General features: G+C 48.6%; 1 long non-coding RNA gene across 1 annotated transcript; it reads left to right on the top strand.

Moving 5' to 3' along the window:
- The first annotated feature begins 849 nt into the window (after window positions 1–849).
- On the top strand, window positions 850–13,035 carry LOC147996981 (uncharacterized). Its single transcript, XR_015655355.1, has 2 exons — window positions 850–965; window positions 11,582–13,035. It is a non-coding gene; the product is annotated as an uncharacterized LOC147996981 (long non-coding RNA).
- The last annotated feature ends 9,218 nt before the right edge of the window (window positions 13,036–22,253 follow it).

Below are 22,253 nucleotides of genomic sequence, written 5' to 3'. Positions count from 1 at the left end.
CAAGGGTGGCCACACTGTAGTCCCACCTCAGTGAATTTCTTGGAGCAGTCAAATCTTTACAGACCGGAAACAGAAGGGCACCTCGGCTGGGGGAATTGGAGAGTGCAAAGAGAGACAGTTTCTATTTGGAAGCTAACGATGCTCTAGGGGCAGATGGCACTGACAGAGTGGCACCACCCTAAACGCCCTAAATCCTGGCTGAAGGCTCATGTGAGGCGACCGATGTGAGGAAGTCTAGATCATGTTTACTTCGCTTCAAGAACTGTGCTTGGCAAGCACTGGACCAGAGAAAGCTGTTGCGTCCTCCAGAACCACGAGTAGACTCTGGCGGTCATCATCCACGGTGATGCTCTCAACCTGAGTGGGCTGCGGGCACTGTGGGTTTAGTCCTTACACAGCACGGAGGGAAAGCAGTGTGCCTGGCAGCGCCTTTCAGTGAGCACAGAACTTTTGCTCTGGACACAACGGTGAGGGGAACTACCGACTAAAGGGACTTGCTTGAAGTTTTCCTACCTGATGCTACTCAGGCGGCAAGAATATGGCTTCCAGCGTCCTCCATGGCCCCATTTCTCAGCCCCTCCCCATCGTAAGAATACTGCGCTGTCTGTGAGCAGCAAGCAGCCCCCCTGCAGAGTGAATTTAGGAGCCGGGGCTACTGCCAGGGTCCAGCTTGCTGTCCTCTTGCATGTCCTATGTGAGCAGATAGAAGCCTTTAGGATCAACGTTAGGATCGTCCTTGCTCCAAATGGTCCCAAAACCACCTTTTCCACTTCAGCAGCAGACTAATTTGCAGCAAGACTTTTTCTTTTTCTCACGCTCTCTTTGTTTTGTTTCCAAAATATTTGAGTTATAGCTCAGTTAATCAGGCATAATCGTGTCACAACACTCAGGAGACTCCCATCTTCTTGGGGAAATGCGCTACACGTGCTGCTGGGCCAATCAGGGGCGAGTGGCCGTGAGAACAGGTAGGAGGGTAAGGGTTTTCTAGAGAGCTGCTGCTGAAGATGTTTGAACTTTAAAGCCATCATTTTAAAGGTGGACAGGCCAGCGGGCACCCTAACCTTTGGGTATTTGCTGTCAAAGAACTCTGGTGCTGAGAAACTGGAATGCAAGCAGGAAGGTGGATTTCGCAAGGCAAGGGGCTTGGCAGGGAGTCCTAGTACCAGGCAGCTTGGATTTCAGCCTCTGTGTTACCACAGCCTGTGACTGTCCGCTTGCTGTCTGGCTGGAAGTTAACTCTGTAAAGCAGCATTCCTTGAACTGAAGGGGACTTGTTTTCTCAAGGGGGCTGGGGGGCAGGGTGCCTTTACTGTGCCTTTTCTTGGCAGCCTGGCTGAAAGTGGCGGTTGCTTCTTGCCCTAGTCGGATCTGTAAAGACTAAGTGGAGGCAGGAGAAACTTTAGCCTGTTTAAAAGAAACTCAGTCCATATGTGGGTGCCTGACAAGACCCAGGGCGTGCTGGAGATTAAAAAAATATGGTGATCACACTTTGTTTGGGACATGGGAGGGGGGGAGTGGAAGAGAACTGGGTAATTCTTTTAGCAAGTAAAGGCATGTGCGAGGCAGAGATCTGAGAGACACTGTAAACACATTTTTACAAGCCGTGTTCAGAACTGACTCATTGTGGAGAGGAGATTTGGTTGACCAAGGTTCTGTCATAGGTAACCCTTACCTTACTAGGAGGCATACTGATTGTCTGCAATTGCTGGGGACCAGCAGAATGTTCGAGAAGTGAGGAGCGGACAGGGTGGAGGAATGGCTCTGCTGAGAAAGTCTGAGGCAGAGGAGACTAGAGAATCAGGAGCGCATCACTGGGGCGCATATATGCAGTGGGGCACAGGGAAGGAAGTTTGAAGCCCACAGTGAATATTTAACAACCGGTTCTCAGGAAAGACAGGAAAGGGCCCTAATTTGTAGCATTTTCTGAGAGCTGTGGTATGAATCCCTCTAAGAGGGCCGGTTGGAAGCTCTCCACTTGACTTCCTGAACATTCCTTAAGAAGGAATGGACTCCATTGGCTCCTGCAACGAGAGGAAACAGGCTCTGGCACACATGAAGTCGGCACCCTCCAGATCAGAGGGGGAAATGGGAAGGTGGTTTAGGACAAAGCCTGGGAGGAGACAGCTAGCCGGAGGGAGGAGGCTCAGCTCAGGAATAGCAGGCTACCATGCTCTCCTCTTCCTGGAGTGGGGCAGTCTGTTCAGCAAACATGTTCTGGGCTCCTGTGGAGAGTTTCGGTGGCTTGTAGGGGAAATGTGGGTTCTTTAGGATTGTCAGCAATTTTGATAGGTTTTTTAGAATGGCCCTGTTCAGCAAAAGTGTGTTTGCGAACGAGCTATGGTGTACCACCCATAGTGCAAGGCATGCATGTTCTCTCTCTCTCCCTCCCTCTTACCCTCCCTCCCTCCCCCCTCTCATCTGTACCTAGAAGCAGTTATAAAAGCCAAGTAGTGACATTGTGAAAAAGAATGGATACAAGAGCAGAAGGCTAGAATGCCAACATTGTGGATGAATTCTGGGGAAAGACTCTTGAAGTCTGAAACATGTACACACACACACACACACACGAGAGAGAGAGAGAGAGAGAGAGAGAGAGAGAGAGAGAGAGAGAGAATATAAGAAATAAGAATAAGAAACTAGATGGGGTATCTTACTATCTTGCATTGTGAAATAGATAAGCTCAGGCCTGAAGGACTCAAACCTCTCCAGTTTAAGCAGCTACCTTTGCTGTGATGTGTCCCTTAACTTCTCGGAAGTTCGCTGGTGTCCTTTGTAAACCAGGCCCTGGCACAATCTTAGTGAGGGCCAGTAACCCCCTCTGTATAGCTTCTCTCCAATGTGTTTGTGGAGACAACAGCTGAGAGCTTTACACCCACAGGGTAAACCTGACTCTGGGTCAAACTAGAGTGACCTGTAACCTGTGTTCTGCTAGTAACAAGCAATGTGACTTCAGGCCATTTGAAATCCATTTCGGAGTCACTAGCTTCATGTGTCCAATAAATAGGTCGAGCTGGTGGCTTCTAAGGCTCTTGTAGTAAGTCAGAATAGCAAGAGTGACCTCACAACTAGTTTCTCTGGGACAGTCCTGGGGGACACCTGCTATTCTGGTGTCCCTTTCCCTATCAAAATGTCCCTGTTGGACAATAGTGTGTATATATCACCTTTAATGGCTATTTTCTCTTTTAAACTTTGCATATTGCCCCCCAAATGTGCGGGTGCATGAACCCATGCATTCACAAACTGAGAATCAGATTTCATGCATCTTTGTCAATCTTGACTTTATTATCTTGAGACAGGGTCTGTCACAGCGGAACTGCAAACTCACTGGTTTGTCTAGGTTGACTGACCAGTGAGCTTTTTGTAATGCCTGTCTCTGCCCCTCCGGTACACGCCAACGTAACAGGCACACCCAATCATACCTCACTTTTTACAAAAGACTCAAACTCAGGTCCTCAAGAGCAGGAACTCTTACCCACTGAGCCATCTCCCAAGCTGCTAGCTAACATTTCTTAAATGCACTTTATAGACAGAACAGCATGTCATTGTTTCCAGCTACAAAAAAAAAAAAAGAGTTAGACCAGATGCCCTCAGGCCATACTGCCGCCAATATAGACACTCAGACTCAGTTCTGGCTACATGCACCCAACCTCTTACCCGCTCTTAGCCACTGCTATTCTGTTCTAGTCCTGTGGCTCAGAAGAAGTTTCTAGAAACAAGTTCGTAAAGCTTGGCATATGAACTTGGTCACTGCTAATAAACTGAGAACTTTAGGCTCATGCCAGGGCACGTGCTGTCAGGCTTGCACACCTGTGTGCAGACGAGGCGTTAGGCATCTAGGAAGGCGTTCAGCAAACGGGCTCTGCCTTCAGCTTGGCGCTCTTGGGGAGGCCCACATCATCTGAAACATTAACTTAAGAAAAGCACCAATTAAGTAGGTGTGCTGGGTGGGGGCATGTTTCAGCTTGATAACTGTTCTTTATCCTGAGCAGATGTGGGTCAGATTCCCAGAGATGCCCAACCCTGATGCTGAAGAAAGCTGAGTAGATCTATGAGGGCCTTAAAGAGACAGTATTGTGTAAAAGGAACTTTTATTCACCCGATGTAATTGTTGTCTCTGAAGCTCACTGCCTCTGTCTGCTAACCTAGGCCTAGTCCTGGAAGCTTTCACCCTCCGTACAGTCTTCTCCAGGCTTAGAAAGTTTCCAGTCTCTGAGACTTACTGCTGAATAAGCTCACCCTTACTAGCTCTTCCTGAACTCTGGCTGGTTCAACTCAGCTGTCCTGGCTCAAACTTCTCTCCAAGCTGACTGATTCAACCTGGCTTTTCTCTCGGCTTCTCCTGAATTGCTCTGCTTGGCCTCAAACTAACTCTAGCAATCCTTTCTAATCTTCTGGCTCCCCATTCTCTAGCTCTTCACCTGTGTCTAGCTTGTCCTTTCTTCATCTGTCTTTGTAAAACTCTCCTGGTAAAACTGCCTCCTTCTCCCTCTGCGCTGCTCTACCCACCCCTCTCAACTCTGCTGTGCTGCTCTCCACGAACTCCACTGTATTCTCTTCTTCCTGTATCGTCTCTGTCTCTCCCTTAAGTAGCTTTCCTTTCCTCTCTCCTCTTGTGAGAGGAGGGCATATCCTATTCTGTCAAATCTTTCTCTGATTCTTCACTTTTTCTGCCACTAAATTAGATATCACTTTCAAACATGGGTGCTTCCTTCTACGAACTCACTTTACCTTCATTATTTGGGATTAAAAGTGAGTGTCTAAGGGTGTGTCTGTATTCCAGCCAGAGGGATTAAAGGAGTGTGCCAAGGACTGAGCCTCACCACAACTAGAAACAGGCTCAAATATCCTATAACAGCATTGCTCTTCCAGGCATAGCTGACTTCTTTGAATGAGGATCTGAAATAGGAAAAATAGAATAGAATAAATAAAGGCTTTAGTAGTCAAAGAAAGGCAGGAAGTATGGGTGTCCTGTTGCTGACATTTGTCTGAGGAGAGTCTCTTGAATGGCACTCAGTGCTCTAGATGCCATATGTGTGTGCATATGTGTACCTGCCTGTGTATGTGTGTGCTATGTGTGTGCATGTGGAGGCCACAGGTCAACTTCCATTGTATGCCTCAGGTACCATTCACCTTGTTCTTGAGATAGGCTCTCTCACTGACCTGAAACATGTCAGTTTAGCTAGAATGGCTGGCCAGAGAGTCCAAGAGATTTGCCTCTTTTAACCTGCCCAGTGCTGGGTTCACAAGCATGCATCACCATACCTGGATTTTTAAAATATTTATTTTATAATTTAAAAATTGTGTGTGTATTCACATGCATGCATGCATGCATGCATGTATGTGTGTGTGTGTGTGTGTGTGTGTGTGTGTGTGTGTGTGTGTGTGTATGTACATGTGAGAACTTCAGGTGGTGCCTGCCTACCTTGGGGAGGTTAAGTATTAAATTCTTCTGGGAGCTGGAGATCTCGGAAATTTTGAGTTAGGAGCTGGCAGCCAAACTTGGGTCCTCTGCAAGAGCAGTGCACGCTCTTAACCACTGAGCCATCTCTCCAGCTCAGACAGCCAGATTTTTTATATGAGTTCTGAGGGAGAAGACTTAGATTCTCAGGCCTGCAAGGCAAGCACTTATTGCCTGACCTATCTCTCCAGCCCTGTAGCCAACAATTTTCAATGGTTCTTCTAAATACTTCCTTCTCTATGGCTTCTGACTTTTCCTGATAAAATTGTCCATCTAGCGCCAAGTCTCTAGAACTTCCAGTCATGGCAGCTCACAGTCAGCTGTCTTCAAACTTGGGCTAAGGGTCCTGGTTGTTTTGTCCCTCTTGTGGATGGGTGTCCTTCTCCAGCCTTCCTGGTCTGAACTAAACTCTCTGTCTCCTTTGCTCTGTACCAAGATACTACAAGGAGAGGGAGGCAGGTGATGTTGGCCCTGTGGGTGGACGGGGAATGCTAGAGCTGGGATAGCGAGTACTTGTTAGTGATGGGACTTGGCTTGGATGTCATTCTTGGGGTCCCAAGGTATGCATTTCCTATGGCACTCTGGGGATATGGTACTGGGACAGCTTTCAGGGTGTTTGGCATGAAGAGATAGGTACAGAGCGGTTTTCCCGCTCTGAGTGGTTGTAGTTATAGCCATGTGCAGAACTACATCTCATAGCTTCAGGTCAAATCTGACTCAATTCCAACTGCTATGGAGAATGAAACAGTTCTGTATGTGAATGCGCATGTGAAGATAGCTGTTTTAATGGTGGAAGCAGATTTATTTATGTGTTTATTTCACACAGTTTCTGGGAGCTTCTGGCTGCTGGGCCAGTTAGCTCAGAGTTCTATTGCAGAGCTCATGTGGGTCAGCACATGCAGGCTAGATCTACCCATCTGCTCTTGGGCTACGTTCTGCAATTCCCAGAATTCTTCAAGTCCTGCTGACTCTGTCCTCAATTTCCGTAGGTGACTTCTTTGGACAAAGAAACCACTGGGGCTCAGCAGGGAGCAGTCACTTCTATGTCCATAGCACACACAGTCCCTGGTCTCTTAGAGGCTCAATATTCCTCAATACGAGGTTTCCGAATGCTGGATACATGCATTGCTCTTCAAGTGGGCGCTTGCTTTAGGACATGGCTGCCTACCTGCTGAAAGTTAGGATCCGAGGTCAAGAAGACAAGGCCAACCTCCGTCAACCATCTTTCTCTTTAGACTGTGCTGGGCTTTGATAGTCCTTAGCTACCTGTTTGTGATCTGTCTTTCCCAGAATGTGAACCATCCGGGGATAAGGTGATGTTTTGCTTCGTATCTGAACCCTTAGTATCTTACTTCCCACACTTGCTAATCTAGAACTGCGTCCAGAGTGGTGTGAAGTTGCTAAAACGAATCCCTGATGGTCGTAGTTATCACACTGGTCTTGAACAGAAGTCTCGTGCCATAAACCAACTTAGATGACAATGTGCAATCAAGGTATTCAGTATTCCTGAGTTCCAGATCCAAGGGTACCAACACGCTCAGCTGAGAGAAGGCTTTTCCTCTGGGGGCCAGTTTGGGGGTAAGTCCAAGAATCCTTTATCTGTGTCTTTTGGCTGCTCATGTCCCTTCACAGGGAGGCCTCCAGTAACGAGGGCAAGTGTTTGAGATCAGCAACCTTACCAAGTCCACACAAGGTGATTTATTATTATTATTGTTATTGTTGTCGTTATTGTTGTTGTCAGTGTTTTTTTCTTTTGTATGTGTGTGCTCATGTATAAGTGTGGGTACACACATGTGCCATGAGATGCATGTGGAGGTCAGAAGACAGCCTCGTTCGCCAGTCCTTGCCTTCCACCCTGCCATTGCTCACTGCTGCAGCTGTCAGCACAGTTGGCCCTCAGGCTTTCTGGGGCTCTCCTGTTCATGATCCTCCTCTCGCCATAGGCACACTATCGTGAAAGCATCCAGGCCTGCTTTAAGTGGGTTCTGGTGATCTGAACTCAGGTCCTCATATTTGAGCAGCAAGAGCTTTGCCCAGTGAGCCATCTTCCCAGCCTCAGTGTGAATTTTTTTTATCATACAAAACAGATACAGGAAAGGAGTGCCTAGGACAGAGGCTGGGGGACCACCGCCCACTTCGCAACAAGCAAACAGACAAGCAAACAAAACCCCCCAAAGAAGTTAAGAACTGGTTGGTGTTTGTGTCACCTGCAAGGCTCTGGGCTTCCATCCAGGAGAGGCAGCTTGCTTCCCATTGAGGTCCTGTCTATTTACTGACAGCTCTTCAATGGTGTGACAGTTAGACACACCCGTGTATGACGTTTGGTCATTGGCTGTTCATCCGAAATGTGGGACAGAGAATGACCAACACGCGGTGCCAGGCAAGGCAGGCCATCAATCATTTGTTCAAAGTATGTTATACCTTTTTACTAAAGACTTTGAAATATACGGGACAGATAACACTATTCATTAAAGGGCTGCAGAGATGGCTCGGCTATTAAAGGCTAGGCTCACAACCGAAAATACAAGAGTTCATTAAGATAAATATTAGGTTTATTTATGTTGTGTGTGCACACGTGGATGGGGTGGAGCCTGTGTGTCACAGGGCACACATCGAGATCAAAGCACGACTTCCCTGGTGTTGGCTCTCTCCTTCCACCTGCGAGCGTTGGGGATTGAAATAATCGGACTTGGCGGCAGGCAACTCCACCGCCTGGGTCATCTCGCCCGCCAGTCAGCGAGTCACTTTATTTTTTATTTTTGTTAGAGATTATAATACAATTACATCATTTCTCTCTTCCTGCTCTTCCCTCCAGACTCTTCCGTATACCCCTCCTCGCCCTTTTTCAAATTCATAGCCTCTTTTTTAGTTAATTGTTGTTCTATGCATATATGTACACGTCCTTTGGGCAATGAGGCTTACCCTTCACGTCCCTCTGCTTACATTTGTAATTGCCTGTTCAGTGCCAGTGTTCCTATCTCCCCTCATACTTCCAAACCGCACAGGCATCTTGCGCATGTTTGATGTTGGGTGCAAGTTGAATGGATAAATAAACAAACCCGGGATTCGGCAGAATGTGCCTAGAATTTCTTGCTTATTTCTTGTAGGTCATCTATATATTTTTGAAAGTCTATTTTCAGTGTTTGAGTGTTTTGTCTGCATGTATGTCCGTCTGAGCACCGTGTGTGTGTTCCTGGTACCCCAGGAGGCCAAAATTATAGGTGGTTGTGAACTGGCATGTGGATGCTGAAAACTGAAGCAGGGTCCTCTGGGAAAACACCAGTGCCCTAACCTCTGAGCATCTCTCCAGCCCCTATAAAGTATGTTTTTAAGAACCCAAATCTAGGTCATGTTTTGAGATGGGGGCCAAGCATCTTGGTTGTTTCAGGTGTTTGATTTTAAATTGGTATTGAGGAAACCTCCCAAAAGAAGGTAAAAAAGATACGTGGCAGGCTGGCAAGAGGGCCCAGTGGGCTAAGGCACTGGCCATGTCCAACACTCAAGTTCCATCTCTGGGAATCATACAGTAAAAGGAGAGAACCAACTCCCACAAGTTGCATGTTGACTTCCACACATGCACAGTGGTACATGGACACACACATCCATACGTGTGAACACACACACAGAGATAGAGATGAATGGAGGGAGGGGCAGGGGGAGAGAGAGAGAGAGAGAGAATATAACCATAAGTTTGAAAATGCCGAATACGCGGCATCTGAGGGCAGCAGTCAGCCCTGTGCAGGCTGCAGAGCGTCAGGGGACACTGTTGCTTTCCTGTGCTCTGGACTTGCCTTGGGGGTGAGAGATTCTGGAAATCTGCTCTGCTTTCTCTGTTACTCTCTGGAGAGGCATTTAAAGTGATTTCTGACACCCCCTCCCCAACTCGCCCAGTTCTATTCATTAATAGAACTGGCCTCTGGATGTGCAGGAGGTCCTGAGGGCCCAGCTGGGCTGAGGATGTAACATCTGTGCTCTGTGTATGTGTGTCAGGCAGGGCTGGGGAAATGAGTTAAAACCCAGGAGCAAGGGGGAACCTTTCTGTCCCCTGTGTGCTGCGTCTATGAAGCTGTGACTTTTCACACATGAACAAAGTCCTGGGATCCATGGCCACGCCTTGTAGCTCACAGCTCGGCCACTGGCGAAGTGCAAGTGTGGCGATTTGTGCTTGGAGTCTGGGATTAAAAGGTGCAGAGGGGAAGTGTGTTTCCTAGTCTGATGTCACCCATGGACCCGTAGAGGGTGTTTGTGATCAACAAAGACTGCCTGCTTGCATCTACAACCTGCAAGTGCAAGAGGGAAGAAGAAAAAGATGGTGAGAACTGGTCAGTACAGGCCCTGCCCCATCCCATATGCAGATGAGGTGTAGGCCCCACCCCATCTCATATGCAGATGAGAAGGTGTAGATGTTTCTGAGCCCTCTGAGCCTCCATACCCTGTGTCTCCTCATTGGTTATGACTGGCTATCCTTCTATCCTTGTAAGTCAGCTCATAAGTGAGGGTCCTTGGCATCACAAGGGTGCAGTCAAAGCAAAGGATGTTCTCTGTCCTCCCACAGTGACCTGTGGTGGGGTGAAGACTTCTAGTTTCTTGCCTCCCATCAGGGATGTGGCCAACTTCTGACTTGCTTTGTTCAATGATATGTAAAAATGATGTTCTATTGTGCCTCGAGCTGGAGATTTGTAGTTTTCCACCTGCTTGGGATGCTCTTGCTTGGAACCCATTGTCACACTGGGAGGAGCTTGGTCTTGTGGAGAGGCACACGGCAGAGAAGTGCAGTGCTTCTGTTGACAGTCAACATGGCCTGCCAGGGACCAGTACCTTACACAGAGCCCGTTCAACAGCAGAGTTAGTACATGGTTGTTGAATTTAGAACCATTTAATATACCAAGAAGCTCAGAATGGCTTTGCTAACAGGAGGTCTGAAGGTTGGCAACACACTTTCCTCATTTCTTACAAAGTGCTATGATGGTTAGGATGTGACTTTACAATGCTTGCTGAACCTGGTTATTGATGTCCCCAACACCAGCACCAAAGGATTCCTTGCACACAACCCCACCCACCTTTCATTTCCCAGGCAGACTACCTGCTTGTCTCAGGAACATATGGGCACCCTGGAACTGGGGGGTTAACCTTTTCCTGGGGAATCATCTCAAGTTATTATTTTTTAAAGATTCATTATATATAATATATTACACACACACACACACACACACACACACACACACACACTGCAGCTGTCTTCAGACACCAGAAGAGGCCATCAGATCCTACTACAGATGGTTGTGAGCCACCATGTGGATGCTGGGAATTGAACTCAGGACCTCTGGAAGAGCAGTCAGTGCTCTTAACTGCTGAACCATCTCTCCAGCCTCTCAAGTTATTTTTACAATCTGGGTTACAAGGCTTGGTGTATAGCTCACTGGTCAGTTCTTCTCTAACAAGTGAAAGAATTGTAGTCCAGTGTGGAGGGATGGCTCATCAGTTAAGAGTGCTTCCTGCTCTTCCAGAGCACACAAGTTTGGTTTCCAGCGTCCACACTGAGTGGGCTCACAACTACCTCCAACTCAGCTCCAGAGGATGTGATACCCTGTTCTGGCCCCTGAAGGTGCCTGTACTACCACAGACCTACACACAGACACAGACACAGACACAGACACAGACACAGACACATAGACACACACACACACACACCACCCATCTCTCTCTCTCTCTCTCACACACACACACACCACCCATCTCTCTCTCTCTCTCACACACACACACACACCACCCATCTCTCTCTCTCTTTCACACACACACACACCACCCATCACACACACACACACATCACCCATCACACACACACATACACACACACACCACCCATCACACACACACATACACACACACTACCCATCACACACACACACACACACACACACACACACACACACACACACACACACACACACACACATGTTCCTAAGAGCCTTGGTTCAATTCTAACCTGAGGGGAAGGGGTTGCAAGTCATCTGCCTGCCCTCCCACCCCCACTTTGAGCCTGTCAGTAACATATGCTTTTGGAAGTTCAGTCTTGGTTTGCATGGCTAAAAATACTCACAGTTTCCTTCTATTCTTTCTTAGGAAGAAAAATCTTAGGAAGATTGTCTGCGGAGAAATGATACTCAGGCTCTGCGGCTCTTTCTTTCATCTAAGTCCTTGGGCCAAACTTAAAACTTGTCTGGGCCTCCATCTCCTGATGGATTTAGTGCGCTGGACTGTGTTACTCACCGAAGAATGGCCAATAGGCACCGAAACCAGGACCTACTACCACGTGGGCTCTCAGGGAACAGATGATGGCCTCTCGTGGGGCTCCCAGGCGCCCTGTGGGAGAGATTTTGGAGTACACCCATCATAGCAGCTTGGATCAAGAGAGGAGGGCGAAAGGCTTCTAGTTCCTGACTCCGGACTGACATGGAAAAAGAAGTCAAATCTCCCTCCTGTCCTCTTACCCTGGTCTGCATGTCCCTCAGGGGACAAAAGAGTGAGAATGGCAGCTTCTCCCCTAAGGTGCCTGGGAGGTTGTAGCAGCTGGCCACCTCAGGAGCTTCTTGCCTGGCTTGACTGACCTCCATTTCAGGCTGAGCTGTTGCTGAGAGCAGCAGCTTCAGTGCCACCTCTTAGAATGTCACCTGCCCAGAAAAAAACAGGGGCTGAAGCAAAGCTTTTCCCTTCTCCCTCCCACCTCCAGTCTAACAGGGGGCGTTTCCTCAGAGCGGAACTGCTCCACACAGGCCTGGTGAGGGGCTCCTTAAACCGCGTTTATTAAGCAGCTGAAAGGTGAGTAGCCGAGACGCTAAGAAGAACCAGTCAAACACACCGGCCTTGTTTATTTTTTTTAAGTTTCTGAGCGAATGTATACTTCTACATGTTTAGGGATTGGCAACCCTGGAAAATGAAGTTTATTTATTCATCAGATACACATCACATAAGCAGCTGCAAAACGACTTTGCCTCCCATGTGGCTGGGGTTCTCAGCTCTGACCCACTGTGGCTGAGGGGGGCGCCCCGCTTTTCTTAAACACACTACCCTCAGACAGGGCATAAGGAGGGCAGTCTGCCTCTGACATTTGTGCGTTTAAAACCAGGCTTCATTTGCAGTGTGTGTCAGGGATTGGGGCGGGCGAGTAGAGGTGTTCTAGAATCTTCTCTGGCAGCCTGAAATCATTTTATTGATTTGTTCATTTAACAAACCGTGATTGTTCCTTCTGGGGCAGTGTTAGACTCTGGTGATGTGAAGATGGCAAGACTCTGTCTGGGAAACCCTTCCAAAGAGGAACAATGGTCCAAGAGGCCCTGCCTGTCTCTTCTGTTCCCCCAGCAGCGACAGCTGTCCCTCATCTTTCTCCAGCTCTGTTCCCTTGTGTGCCTGGGGAAGTGAGCTTAAGGCCACTTCCGGAAATGAGGAAGGTCAGAACGCTGAAGTGTTTGGAAGTCATTCTTCGCTCTCCACAAAGCTGTGGCTGGGGACCGCTCTGTGTCTGCCTGCGTTCTGATTTATTAAATGTGTCTTGAAAACACGGTGTGAGATCCCCCAAACGGCTGAAGGATTGTCTCAACTCTTCCCCCTCGGCAGCCTGAGGCAGGCCAATGTTAGGTCAGTAAGTGAACAAGCATGAGGGAATCAGTACCCAGCATCTAGTCTGAATCCTTAACGTTCTGCAGTAAGTCGGGGTGGGTATGGGAGTAAGCCCAATAAGGGGGAAAGGTCTAGGGGGCCTTGGGGTGTAGCACATTAGGTAGAGCACTTGCCTAGCACCTGTGAAGTCCTGGATTCCATCCCCCAGCGTGGTATAAATCAAGCATGGTGGCTTTGTAACTCTATCATTTGGGAGGTGGGGGCACGAGGAGCAGGAGTTCCTGGTCATCTTCTGCCTAGTCAGCTTAAGCCTAGCCTCAGCTATGTGAGCCTGTCTCCAAAGGGGGGAAAAAAGAAAAGAAAAGAAAAAGAAAGAAAAGAAGAGAAAAAGAAAAAGGGTAGGCTACCTTGCCAAAGGACTTGAATGTTGTTTTTCTTTTTAGATAGAAAAGGTCATTGTAAGACAGATTACTATGGGACCAGGATGAGCAGATTGATTATTTCTTGCCTGAAAATCACTCATCTGAATTGTGCAGACCCCAAGCAGACGGGTCCTATGTCTTTGTGGCTCTTTCTCTAGCCAGCCGTGCAGCAGGATGGTGAAGAGGTCAGCTCCAGTACTCAGCCTGCCCTGCCAGAGTGGGTAGCGCCCTGGGGTGGGGGAGGGCTGGCAAAGGGTAGGGTGGGGAGAGGAGGGCAGTGGGAGGGGAAGGGGGGAGAGGAGAGATCAACAGCCTTCCAGATTATTGAGATCTGAAGAGTGGCCAAGATATGGACTTGGATGACCCAGAAGAGGTGAAAGGTCACACAGGCAGGAGCCAGTCCTAGTTAAGAGCAGTAGAAACTCTCGAGATGGGCAGGGGTCAGCTAGGCTGGAAGGCTAAGGAGAGGCAAAGCTATGGACATATTCTCACTTGCCATTCTGGGTGGTGCCTACAGTGACCAGAAGGGACCCGCCCTGGGCATGGCCAACTGCTACTGTGTATTAAGCCAGCTAGAGGCAGCCCTGGACCAAAGACTTTCCTAGCACTGTCTCTTTGGGACACTTGGGATTGCATTACTGTTTGACTGGGAGCTCACAGATGTCACCAAGTTAAGTTCCTTAAGACTGGCCCATTCTATAGGACAGATGTCCTTCTGAGAAGAGGCATGTTGCGGGGGTGGGGGGACGACACCGGATGAAGTAACAGTAGATGCAGCCACTGAAGGGCTAAGGTGCAAGCCAAGGGACTCTGAGAATGCCTGGTGGTCCAGGATGGCTAGGAGATAGAAAAGGAGAGGAATGGAGTCTCCTGTGGGTGTCAGTGGGAGCCCAGTTCCATAGACATCTTCCTTAGGGACTTGGAGACTCCAGAGCGTGTGAGAGGGTTAGCTCATGCACCAGCCACTGTTTATGTAGCCACAGTCTCTGAGATTTGTTTTTCTCCCTGCAGCCAGGTGTATTCTTCTCTGTTTGCTTCCCCTCAGAATGCTCCTGTTTCAATACCCTGAGTCTAGTAAAATAACGTTGCCGATGGGAAAAGTACTTTTAAACTATGAGGTTATTTGCAGGATGGTGGTGGTGCACACCTTTAATCCCAGCACTTGGGAGACAGAAACAGGTGGATCTCTGAGTTCAAGGGCAGCTTGGTCTACAGAGCCAGCTCCAGGACAGCCAGGGCTACATAGAGAAACCCTGTATCAAAAACTAACATGAAACAAGAGTGCCTGCAAGGTTAATTGGACGGGGCCATCTCTCCAAGCAGGCAAACTCTTCAAAAGGGACAACTTCTCCCAGTTGGAGCAGAGATGCGTGACAGGAGACGAGACTCGGCTCTGCATGGCACTGAGAAGCGCTTCTGCGTTGTGCCGACTTTGAGATTGGAGAGAGGAGCTGAGACAGGCTTCCTGCTGAATGCACGAGTGTCCCGAGGTGCAGCGTGCCAGAGCAGAACCCAGGTGATATACCCTGTGGGAATGTAGAGCCGGATGCTTGCCCAGAACATCTGTGAGCGGCACAGCCCACCCAGACTTCTTCTGGTCCTTGAGCCAGTGAGAGCACCTTTATGCGGTTTTTAGTCTGTGAGCTCATGGCAACTGGTTATAGCAGAATAGGGAGCTGTAAGCCATTTACAGAGCAGATGAGGCAACCAACAGAGGTGGCACAGGGAGGCTAGGCAACCTAGCTGTCATGGAACCCTAGTCAAACTGAAAGACCCAGACAGAGTTAGCTGATTGGAGCTGAGGAATGTGTGGCAGAGAGGTAAGAAGGATGAAGTAGTGGGATATGGACTGGTGAGGTCACCAGAGACCGCTCACAACCGTGAAGAGATTCTAACAGAAAGCATGCTCGGAGGACCAGAGCCGGTAGCAGGATGAGAACTGAGGAGTAAAGGACCCGCAGGCAGGACACCCTGGGAGCAGGAATTCTTCTGTCTTCTTTAAGGACAAAAGCTGTGTTTGTACCTGAGTTCCCTATAGTGTTGTCAAGATGGGGTGTCACAGCCCTGTCATCAGGCCGAGAGGAGTGCCGTAACAGGCTGGTACCCATCCCTCCTAAATCCCCAGGTAACCTAGCAGAAAACCTGGGGAACCAATGGTATATCACACTTGGGGCATATGGTCCCTGCATGCTGAGGGATGGACAGTGTCCAGGCTTCCTCCTGAGAGTCAATACTCTGTTGTGACTCCTGGAGAACCTGGTGCTCTAAGGTTGGGATTTCCTAATGACCATCATGGCGGCAAGAACTGATGGACATTCCGCCTACACAATTGACAGCATTTCCAATGGTTCCGGTTCAACTTCAGGACGGTAGCTCATTCAACAGGAAGCTCAGGTAAAAAGACATGATTGTAACCACTGGCCAAGGTGTGACCAGCTCTTTCAACTTATACATCAATCGCTAGGAAGAAAGCCCAGGTTGCCACAGAGGCCCAGGAAACCAAACTCAAGCAAGACACTACAGTCTTCTTCAGGCCTCCTCTCCTAGCCTCTCATGGCTCTTCTTTCGTAAATCCAGAGAGGAGGGCTTTTAGTTGCCTGTTTTCCTTGGATTTGCCCAGCCATGCTACCCACATGTCCTGGTTGGTTTTACTTGACCCAGCCTAGAGTCAAATGGAAAGATGGGCCCTCAGTTGGGGAATTGTCTATGTCAGATCAGCCTGTGGACGTGTCTTGATGACCAGTTGATGCAGGAGGGCCCAGCCCGCTGGGGGTGGTACCATTCTTAGAAAGGTAACTGAAGGTGATCCTTGGAATGAGTCAGTAAGCAGCACTCCTCCATGGTCCCTGCTTTAGTTCCTGTCTCCAGGGTCTTTCCCTGAGTGCCAGCCTTGATGTCCCTCCCCGATGAGCACATATAACATATAAGGCGAAATAAACCATTCCCTTCCCGACATTCCTTTTGGTCGGTGTTTTACCACAGTAACAGAAAGGCCATGTGGATGCCATGAGACTGGCTTCTATCCAGCATGGGAAGGGTGTGGATGGGGAGGCCACATTTAATGCCAGATACTCAGTTAAATCTGAATTTCAAATAAATTACGAACAATGCTTTGAAATATCTACATCTATATCTATATAATGACATTAGCTCATATGATGCTGGGGTCATACAGTAAAAATTAAAAAAATTAGTTGCTGTTTACCCCAAATTCAGATATAACAAGGCACCCTGTGTTTTTTTTTTTTAAATCAGATTTGGCAACCAGGGCATTCAGAGTTCAGAAGTGGCGTCTCGTTTGAGGGACACAAGGATAGCAATGGTGTCTAGTCCCTTTTCATTACACTGGGGATTTTTACAAAGAAAACGGAAGGGTGCTTTGTGGGAAGGAACACATGGGGATATAAGAGATAAAAACAACTTCTTCCGCTGAAAGAGGGGCTAAGGAGAGAGTGGCTTCTGGGCCACGTGGAGGTTCCATTAGAAGAATGAGAGGAAGCCCTCTGCCCTAGACGGTGTAAACCACGGTGGAAGGATGGTCAGTTTCAAAGCCATTCTGACAGAGTCATAGTTCATCGAAAGGGATGCAGCCCCCCCGGGGGGGCCACATCATTTGCCTGATGTCACTCAGTAGAGAGAAGCATCGGGAAGTGAGGCCAGGGTTAGAACAGGGCTCCACTGAGGCTGGGGCCTAGAGGCTCTGGTGTGGAAATGACACAAACAGCATGAATCACCGGTGCAGTGTCCTTTTCCGTCCTCGAGGGCCTTGCTCCATGGTCACCTACAGATACTCAGATCAGTGCCTGCTCAAACCTTTCACATGTCATGGTACTGTGTTTAAACATAAACCACACGTCTTTCAGGAAACTGTAAGCAGCCTCTAAACTCCATGTGATACCTGAGACATTGTAAATGTAACGTAAAGAGTTATTTATTCTACTGCATGGTTGGGGGAAACGACAGACACAGAATATGTACACATCAAGTGCAAATATAACCCCCGCCCCCCAAATCTCACTCTCAGTCTATGGACACTGAGCTGGGTGATGGTGGAACACATTTTTGTTTTAAGAGCCAACTCTGCTTGAGTGGTTGAATCTATTGTTCCTTAGCTTCCACTCATTCATTTCTGCCAGAGTCTACATTATATCGTGGTATTTACCATGTTGGGGTCTGGTTTGCTTTTCTCTTTCTAAGAACTTACGATCTATATGGTAATTTATTTGGAATCCTTCTGATTAAATGAAAGATTTATTTATGAATATGAATATTTATTTATGAATATGAATATGAAAAAATATTTATTTTATGAATATGAATATTCTATCTGCTTGCACGCAAGAAGAGGGCATCAGATCCCAGTACAGATGGTTTTAAATGTGGTTGCTGGGAATTGAACTCAGGACCTCTGGAAGGGCAGCCATTTACTCTTAACCTCTGTGCCATCTCACCAGCCTGGTGGTACACTCCTTTGATCACTCAGGAGTCAGAGACAGGCAGGTCTCTTGAGTTCGAGGTCAGCCTGGTCTACAGAATGAGTTCCAGGACAGCCAGCGCTATGCAGGGAGTCTACAGACAGAGGACCTTCCTGGTGATCCACAGAGCTGATTGTACTTCATTGTATACATGGGTCTGTAAGAAGGATCAGACACCCAGTCCATTACAGCTGGATTACAGCTGAAGGGTTGTAGCCACTAGAGTCAGCCAAAGATGCAGCCCACAGAGCCTCTGTCAGCATCTCTAAAGCCACTTCCTTCCCCATGGCAACAACATTCTTGGCTAAGCTCACACCACCAAAGCTTGGCTTGTAACCAGGGTCACCTAGTGCTACCTCTCAGGGTTCTTATGCTTGAAGGCAAATAAGCCCTAAAAGACCATGATGACAGTCACTAGACTAAAGTAAACACCAGGTCAATGTCTCCCAGGAAGCCCCTACCCATGCTAAGAGCAATGAGTCACGGTCCTGCAAATGGGGACCTATCAAAACTCAAGATGACTTCGTGGACAAGGAAGGTAATGGTTTCCATTTCTGGGCGATGACTAGTGGAGAGGAGGCAGAACTGGCCAGGATGGCCAATCACAGATTCTAATTTGATGAAGTTTAGAGCTACCATGGAAACAAGTGTCTGTAAGGGATCAGATTAGATTAATTGAGGAAGGTAGGCACACCCTGATTATGAGTGTCACCGTTTTATGTGGTGAGGTTCCTGGACTGAATAAAAAGGAGAAATCTTTTTTCCTCACTGGAACAAAGTGATCAGCTGCCTCAAGACCACCATGACGTTCCAGACATGATTGAGCCAAAAGAAATCCCTCCTCCTTCAAGTTGCTTTGCTCAGCAAGGAGACAGGCAACACAGTTTGTATCCGCTCCAGGAAGGATGGTTATATGGTGATAACAAGAGGAAATAGCCCAGAGTGGGGAACTCACTGGCCTTGGTAGAAGGGAGCTGGGATCCTCAGGCCTGGAGGCCTACCGGGCAGGTGGACTCCAGCAAGATGTGGTAAAGGCAGAAAGGAGACCCTAGCTTAACGCAAAGCTGCTGCGGTTGCTCGGCACCCTTTTCATCCAAGTGGAGAGAAGGGGCCACTATCTGGAAATAAGGAACAGCCTTCGGGGGTGGAGGTGGGGTATTGTTAAGCCATCCTGTGGACAGAGAAGAGGCCTGAAGTAGTAACATTCCAGGCTGCCGATGCTTGCTCGCCACGCCCTCCCAAGACACCAAGGGATAAGACCATCCATCTCAGCTAGGATTGGGCAACCCGCTGGATTCTTCCTACAGACACGCCTCCCCACCAATCACTGCATTCGCTACACACCAGGAACCACTGGAAGCCGGGAACAGTGTTCGAATGAACACGCTCCTGCTGCCCTGGAAGCCTCTTCTCTTGCACCCTACTAGGCCACTAAGAGCCTCTGGCCTGCCCGCAGGGACGCCCACAGCCACACGGGGGCGCTAGCGTCCGCCGAGCATCTACCTCCTGTGCCGAGGCAGAGGAACAAAGCCCCCAGGCCCTTCACCTACAGCCGCCTGCTTCCTGGGTCCCCGAGTGTCAGCTCAGATTAGGAGTTAACTTTTGCTCAGCACTGTTCTTAGAAATCTGTTAAAGAAATCTCCGTACTCCTTGATGGCCTTTATCCCCAGCCTGGGGACAAAATACAGGAGCTCCGGAACCCTAAAAGGGTTACTGGGTTTGTGGTTTAATGCACATCCTGACCTGTATTCCCTGCCTCCTTCTTTGAGTTTAGCAGGATCCTGGCAGCCTTCCTCTTGGTTTTTCTCCCTTTTGGTTTATTAAGGCAACTTCTTCACACATTTGGACAAAATAGATACACACCCTCGAGAAATAGAATAACGAGAAACGCAGAAATCGGCAGAAAAGGAGGAGCGCACCATGGAAACTGGGTCACTGCAAGCAAGGGGAATGACACGGCTAAGTCAGCCTTGCCCTAAAATGGCTTTTTCTCCCTAATTTCCAGGTAGACCTCACTGTGTGTAAAACCTCATTGAAATATGTTCCCCGGGCACCTTATAAAGAGATCCAAAGAGGCTATGTTTCAATCACCGTCAATCAGCGAGAATCTATCTGTAGGCCTGTCAGCTATAAGCACAGCTCACCAAACTGCTCTAGCATGGCAGGCAGGGCCAGCCTGTGAACCCAGAGAGACAGAGGCTATGCCTTTCCATGTGTGATAATTTAGCACTGCCCACTCAGCTCCTGCTTGCTCCAGGACTATGGCCATCTTGAATCAGCAAGCACTTCTCACTGGATCCTCACAGCTGTGAATTTCTGAGAATTCGAGGGAACAGTGAGGTCTTAGAGTGGGGGGACTGGAGGCCCATCGAAAGTCCCTCGGAGAGCAAGGGCTGACACAAGGGGGTGTCAGGACGGGCAGGCGAATCTGTACCCATTTCTCCTAAGTTAGCAGTTTTCAACCCGTGGGCCTTGACCTCTTTGGGGTTTGACCCCTTGGAGTCAAACAACCCTTTCATAAGGGTCACTTAAGACCATTGGAAAACACACATATTTCATGGTCAGGGGAGGGAGGTCGTCACAACATGAGGAACTGTACTAAATGGTGCCACCATCAGGAAGATTGAGAACCACTGGCAGTGTAAGGTGCTTTCCATACAGGCCATGGGAGTAGTCCAGATGGGGATGGGTAGGAAGAAACCTGAGGTCCTCCTGGAGGAGGAAGTGGTAAGCAAGGGCCTGGCTCACAGTATCGTGAGAGCAAAAGCCTCTCACATCTGTGTTTTGTTCACCGTGGTAGCACGAGCTACACATGGCTTTGGAGTTCTCAGGATGTGGCTACTGCTACTAAATTGGAGCACAGGGCTCCGGGTGGGGACGGGCGTTGCAGGTGGGAACTAAAGGTAGAACTGCATGTGATAATTTGTTTAGCGCTGTGTACAACCACACGGGTAACTTCCCTGCTGCCTGCTGAAGGGGTGTGGGGTGGACTGCTATGGAGGAGGTTGTCCCAGTGTGATGATGAGGATGGTGAGGGTGATGGTGGTGATGATGATGATGAGGAGGATGGTGATGGTGATGGTGAGGATGAGGATGAGAATGAGGATGATGATGATAATGGTGGTGATGATGAGGATGAGGATGATAATGGTGGTGATGATGATGATGAGGGTGATGATGGTGGTGATGATGATGGTGATATGAAGATGGTACTGGTGGTGATGATGATGGTGATGGTGATGATGGTGATGAGGATGGTGATGAGGATGAGGGTGTTGGTGTTGGTTCTGATGAAGGGCCTGGAGGCTCGTAGTCAAAAAATGATCAGCCATACATTGCTCTTAAATATCAATGGGCAGGGATTGGAGGCGTTCTTCTGGGAGAGGTTCATTATGAGTAGAAGGGTCAAGAGCAGTGCTCGCCGACCGCTGTCTGTTCTCCCACACAGATGCCAAGCTCCTGTAATATAGCAACTCCTTCAGTGACAGGTAAATGACAACCTCTCAGCTTCTGGACTTCAAGGTGTCGGCCAGGATGTTCAGAGGCCTGCGGGAGATCATCAGAAGCTTATCTTAGGCTAGAGGAGTGTGTGTGTGTGTGTGTGTATGTGTGTGTGTGTGTGTGTGTGTGTCTGTCCGTCTGTCCTTAATTATGCAGATAGTGATGAGCACCAGTGCCTTCTGTGGAGGTGGATACAAGCCAAGTGTGCTAAGGGATGAGAATGGAGGATGAAAGCCACATCTGGGTGCCTAGACCGAGCACGGATTCTCCTGTCCCATGGTCAACCGCCAAGAGACTTGGGGCTTCCTAGCTGTGCATGTGGCTGCCTTAACTAAGCAGCTAGCCAACCGACTCCCTTCTCAGATTCAGGTGAGCAGATGGCAGGAGCTCACCTTTGTCCGCTGGGCACAGGGCAGAAGGGAGCGGTGTTGAGATGAGAGCTCGCACCATCTACCTATGGATTTTCCGCTTCATTTCTAAACTATGAAATTATTCAAATGTCCAGCCAAGGAGGGAGAGAGAATGTGCAACCCTGTTGTGTGGACTCTGGAAAGATAAGGTAGATGCATCTGATTGGCCAGATCTCTGTGCTTATGCTGTTTTTCTCTTGCAGGGTGGTCCTCGGGGCAAACTATATCCTTATGTGTGCCTTCTACTCAACCCCACACAGTCCTTCCAATGTCCCCCAGGAACTACTGATAGCAAGAGCAGGTACCGACCAGCACTCAGGTGCCTCACTACCGTCCATGCACCCATGCTCTGTGCAACCAATGCCATGCT

This window comes from Rattus norvegicus, chromosome 1 (assembly GCF_021556685.1).
Source record: "Rattus norvegicus strain SHRSP/BbbUtx chromosome 1, alternate assembly SHRSP_T2T, whole genome shotgun sequence".
NCBI lineage: Eukaryota > Metazoa > Chordata > Mammalia > Rodentia > Muridae > Rattus > Rattus norvegicus.
Note: the sequence above shows the minus strand (reverse complement) of the source record. Positions and strands in the feature narration are given on the sequence as shown.